This window comes from Halyomorpha halys, unplaced genomic scaffold (assembly GCF_000696795.3).
Source record: "Halyomorpha halys isolate HHAL.00 unplaced genomic scaffold, Hhal_1.1 Scaffold359.1, whole genome shotgun sequence".
Classification (NCBI taxonomy): Eukaryota; Metazoa; Arthropoda; class Insecta; order Hemiptera; family Pentatomidae; genus Halyomorpha; species Halyomorpha halys.
The window spans coordinates 213,797-219,911 of NW_027104882.1; the positions used below are offsets into that span (position 1 = coordinate 213,797).

Below are 6,115 nucleotides of genomic sequence, written 5' to 3' on the forward strand. Positions count from 1 at the left end.
AAAAAAAAAAGTATTAACAAAGTTGAATATTGTGAAATTGTGAATAACTAACAATAAGTGGTAATTTCGAGATTTCATCAATAATACTACAATGTACATATGGTTCAGACACAGATTGACAGTTATTGGTTATAGCTATACTGTCATTGATAAATTGTTTATTTATAAATGTACCATTAATAATTATAAATAGTTATAACTAAGTTTTGTTCACCTCTGCTATGATAACGTAGATAGAATTTTATAATTGAACCAATTAAAAGAACAGGTCAATGTCTCTTGAAAAATATTTTTTTTTTATTGATGATTTACAATCTCTATTCTTGATAATGATACATCTTAGTGACAATGTTTTATGTAACAGTGTATTTTTAAAGTTTAGAATTTGGTCCGTTGAAGATACCTGTTCAATATTTTTCTATGGGAAGGGGAATGCAAATTTTTTTAAATGCATTTATCGCGAGTTTATTCTTTAAAATAAATAATTAATTAGGAAAATTTAATTACTACAATAAGATTAAATTAGTAATGAACCAGATAAAATTATAATTCATTAATAGTACCGAATGGTGTTGAACGATTAGCTCACGGCTGTCATAAATCATCAATAACAAATTATGGAGGTAATTTATTTTAATGAATCTAATAAACAATATTTAAGGAGGATAAAGTAGACCTTAAAAGCAACAAAAAGTTAACATGAACAGTTTTTTCTCAACAAAAAAGGAGACAATTGATATTTTGTGGTTTTTAAGTGTCACTTTTCTTGTTAAATAGCAAGCAATTACTAAAACCCATTTAGGTTAGGTAACTCTAAATTTCAGATTAGTAAATTAGATACAATGTTCTTAAAAACAAGTAAATTTTTTTCATTGCAACAATAAAAAATCCATAAATATTGTTTTCGTGAAATTCTGAATTATTTGAGACTTTTTTTAAAGCCTCATATTTGACCACCAATATCCACATTTAGAACAATTTTATTGTTTGTCAAGATTTAGTTGCGTTATAATTAAGCTGGGATATTTCGCCGTTAATATATTAAGCCGAAAATTTCGTAAAAAATAATGTAATGTGTAATTTTTTCACTTAACAATTTGGCCAAAATAATTACAAATTAATACAGAATTCCTTATAAAAATAAAATATTTAATATGGAAATAACAAATAGAATTTTCCCTAAAAAAATATTTTATGAAAAATAAGTTCGTTATTATTAAAGTATTTTACTTCTTTCTTCCCAGTTCTTCCTTATTCTTTCCCATTATTCCTTCCTTCTTTCTTCAGTCCAAGAGACACCCTTTCCTGCAACTCTCTCCCCCACAAGGACCTTAATTTCTTTTAGTCTTCTGCCATAGTCATCCCTATCAAAACAGTCACCCCCTCAAGAAAGAAGGAGAGAAGGGGCATGAAGGGAAGTGAAAATTATTGTATTCGCGTGGTGTTTAAGGCGGTTCCGAAAAAAAAAAAAAAAAAATGATGTACTAAACGGTAAAAAAAAAGTTCTACTAAATTATGGAATCATTTTATAATTTATTTTATTACGTTACTTTATCACGAGTAATAATTTATTCACGAAAAATATATTTACTAATTAACTTAAAATAATAAAAATACTTTCCATTAAAACAGATAAAATTTATTTTATTTACAAATAAAATAAATATAATAACTACAGAATAATACTAAAAAAAATAATAACAAAATCAATAATATTGATATTTACAAATTAACTTAAAATAATAAAAATACTTTTTTAAATTTGGACACATTCGAAAAACTGTATCTCAAAGATAGTGGGATTTATAGAAACCAGTTTTATTCCAAACCACTTTTGTTCCAATTCTAGAATCTAGAATCTAGTTAAAACATATATTAAATAAAATTTGTAAAAAAATTGCCTATTCATGGTCGAATTGAAGAAAATCTGGAAAAAAATTTTCAAACGCAAATACTATGTTTGGGTAAAACGTCACTGGACCAGAGGCTGAGTCGCTTTGAAATGGACTCCTATAATTTTGAAGTGGTAAGAAGCTTTTCTTACCTAGGCTCTATTACCAATTAGAACCAGGATGAAGAAGAAGAAGAAGAAGTTAAAAGCAGAATTGCTAATCAATAAATAATTGTAAGGCTAATCAAAAGCAAACTTGTTAGCCGTACCACCAAGTTCACCCTGTACAAAACGTTGATAAGGACAATCGTACATACGGTGGAGAAACGTGGACCCTAAGAACATTAACCTGCTAGACAAGTTTAGAGTAATTCTGACGAGGATCTTAGGGTACGTATCCGAGAATAGTAATTGGTGAAGAAGGAAAAATGGTAAACTATTTGGGCTCTACAAGGAATGTAGCATCTACTCGTACATAAGAATACAGAGGCTTAAATGGCTTGGCGATGTGATAAGGATGAGCAAGGAAAGAGTGGCTCATAAACTGTACAGTTACGTTCCGGATGGTGTGCGGCGACGTAGTAGGCCGAAGGGCCGATGATGGAAGGATACTATGGGCCGGGATCTGCGACAACTGATGAGATCCTCAGTTGTCGTAGATTCCCGCCCAGTTACGAAAACGTAATACACAAATTTTTTTAGAACATTTTTGTGTGCTTAAATTTTTCATTGAATGTTTCTCTTCTAAAAATCCTGTTTTCGAATTATAAGCTAAAAACTGAAAAAATTCCCAACATATTTTTTTTACATATTTCGTTGTGAAACGGTGAGGCAAACCAGTACCTGGCGAGAAGGCAAACAGAGATTCAGATTCAATACCGTAAAAACACACAGGATCTTTGAGATAAATACTTTTATGATATTTTCCTAATAAAAAAAAGGAAGAAAAACTGAAGAACAGACTATATACCAAAGCCATTATTATTCCTCAGGCTAACAATGTATCATATTCTCATGGTGACATATACTGAATACAGCCGCTTTACCCACTCTCGTAATATTTGCAAACTTCTCTTGCTCAGATTCAAGAATGGTGGATTAAATGGTAAACAGCAACTCACATCAACCAGCTTTTTTTAATCAATAAAGTAAAAGATCCTAAATTGATTCAGGATAAATGACTGAGCTGGAATTTTTACACCCATGGTGTGCCATAACCCTAATCCCATTAGAAGCAAAAATGACGCTAATGGGATTAGGCCACGCCCCTTGAAGGCACCTTGACGTTGAAGTTAATAAGGATTTCGCACATTAATGTAATTATGCGTAAAACTGTTCATTTAATCGCAAATGTGAAGGGAATAAAAGTTGTAGTTCTATTTATTATTCCCAATAATTTGCTACATCTATAATGGAAATCCATTCAGCCAGATATTTGTACTTCTTTCTCTGTTCTGTTCAGACTTATTTCAAAGTGAATATTTAGGATCCCACATTAGGAGTATATTTACTGTTCTAAAAAGTAAGGAGTGATTATAAAATTGAATTAACATGGTGAATTTTACGATTAATATTTCCTAGGAAAAATTAATGAAAAACTAATTCCTATTTAGAAAAACATAAAAATATAAAGTTTGATACAGATAGATAATTCTAATATATTGTAGAAATTTTTTTATAAAAAAAAAAGCAAAAACAGTAACCATTATTTTTTAAAACATTTCATGTTTACAACAAAAATTGGATTATAATGTTTATACATAGTGCATAAGATTTTGGAGCGTTTATCAAATATGTGTTGTAGTAATCGGTATCTATGAGCAGTTTCTTGTCACTGAGATGCGAAGTGAGTTTCTTATCAAGATGAAGTCCTAAGTAGCGAATAAGTTCTACAAGCTTTAGTGAGATATTAAAAACTAAATAAGATACTAGGGGAGGAGAGTAGGGGTTTACGACGGAGAGTAAATGTAATCGGATGGGATTTGTTAGGATTTATTTTGATTCACAAGTTGTGACACCACTCTTCAATGGATGTTATGAGTAACTGTAGAATTTGTAATGCAGAAGTAGGGTTCATTGCTTACAGACAGTATAAATGTTACATTAGCAGATGTCATTAGGACTACGTAAGGGTTGGGTGGGATATCAGCTCTATAAAACGTATAAAGAATGGGACCCAGGATACAATCTTGAGGATACAGGCAGACTAAGAAAAGAAAGATAAGTACTGTAGTGTTTTGTAACTATAGTTATTAAATAATTAGAATTTTAATTTCTAAAGCCTATTTATGAGCCTTTCAGTTGACAGAATGATTAACTCCATAAAATCATTCTTAGTATTTTCAATATTGATTTATATTGAACAATATAACATCAATAAATAGTTAAGAGCAGGATATAAATTTTAGTATACTGTTATATTTTTGTATTTCTGTTATACTTTAGAAAAATAAAAATGTTAAAATTTTGTAATGAGAAATATTATAAAAAGTGCTTTTCAGAAAACTGTTGAAATTGGAGTTATATAACATGTCTACAGAGAGGCTCATTTAAAAATTAGAACAGCAAAATTATGCCACAAAGAATATCTGGTCTAAAAGATGCAAGGATTAATTTCAACTTAAAGTAGAGTGGTGAGTGAAAATCTTAAAAAAAGTTTGTGAAAGGTTTTAATTACGTTTAAATTAAGTTGGACGGTAAAAAATTTGTATTTGTATTGTATCAAGTGCCATTTGAGGCACAAAATTTTCCTCCCAACGCCTTCATTTTTGTCTAACAAGCTTTTGGAGAATAATGGAACAACTAAATCACTTTTGATCTGTTTCCTGAACAAAAATAAAGAAAAATAGTGACGTAGGTCTGGTTCACACATGTTTTTTTTTATTATTATTATTTAATCATAAATGTAGTAGTAAATGCTGGTATGTAGTAAAATATGAGTTATTAATTTGTTTTTTCTGATACTGACAATTATTTTTTTTTATCATTAAACACAGATTCTTCATGTTGATAATTAACTTGTTTTTTTTCGAATATGAAATTGCCAGGTGATTGCGAGCAAATATCGTTTAACATTTGATCTTTCCTTTTATAGAAGTTGTTTACAGCCTAAGCATTATGTGATTGAATTATACTAGCAGTATTTTTTTTTTTGCAACAAATTAACGTGCAGCCATAAGAAAATAATAATGCAAATGAAGGTCATATGCAGAATTTGATCACCCTAATGACAGGTTTTTCACTAGCTCCCGAGAAATGGGGCTAATCTACGCTTGTTCTTCTGGAAGGAGAAAATAATACAGTCGTCTTCTTGGGATTAACTGTAATATCCCAATAAATTCCTTGGTTCTTTACATACAAGCCTTCTCCGCCTGCCGTAGAGCTGTCTCTGCATTCATTGAACTACTGTAGATGGCAATATTATATTAGATATCACGTTACATATTGTATTTATAATTTTTTCATGTATAATATTGTATTTATTGCTTATTTAATTCTTTTTTATATATTATATCGTGTTCTTATTTCTAATCAAGTTCTATTCATACTTATTATTAATTCATTAGCTCATTATTAATTGTAAATTGGTATCCTTATTATTAACTTCAGTCGTATATTTATTTATTTTCATTTTAGAATTTTGTTTGGAATCCTAATACAAGACTGAAACAACAAGAAACTGCTTGTTCGAGCATTTCGATTACTACAATACTCGTTTGAAACATTCTATATTTACATTTAATAAAAAAAGTATTTTGTATTTTGTTAGTTGAATAATTAGTTTTATCCCTCGAAATGAATTCAAATCGCATTGTTCAAGCTTATAAATTATACTGGCCTCCATAGGGCCCTGATAATAAATTTCATTTATGCCATTTTTATATTTATATTATTTTGGCACCGACCGATAGATGTTGCCATCTGATCGGACCATAAAGAATTTACTTTTCTAAATAAAAAATATCAAATAGAATATGGAAGAGCATTGATATGACTCTTACGTTCAGTAAAAGGGTAAAATACAATAAAATTTGTGTAGGGAAAAAATAAAAATAATTAAGTGTATGTGAATATTTAATTTAAATACAAATCACATTTACCCTTCGACGTAAACCCATGACCTCTTCCCCTACAATATCCTTTAATAATACCCCACTTATTCCTGTCGAACAGATCCGTTACTTAGGACTACATCTCGACAAACGACTGACATGGAATCCTCAT

General features: G+C 29.6%; 1 protein-coding gene across 2 annotated transcripts in view; it reads left to right on the forward strand.

Annotated features, from left to right (window-relative positions):
- LOC106681684 (arylsulfatase B) overlaps positions 1-6,115 on the forward strand; it is a 27,822-nt gene that overhangs the window by 6,775 nt on the left and 14,932 nt on the right. The window lies entirely within an intron of this gene.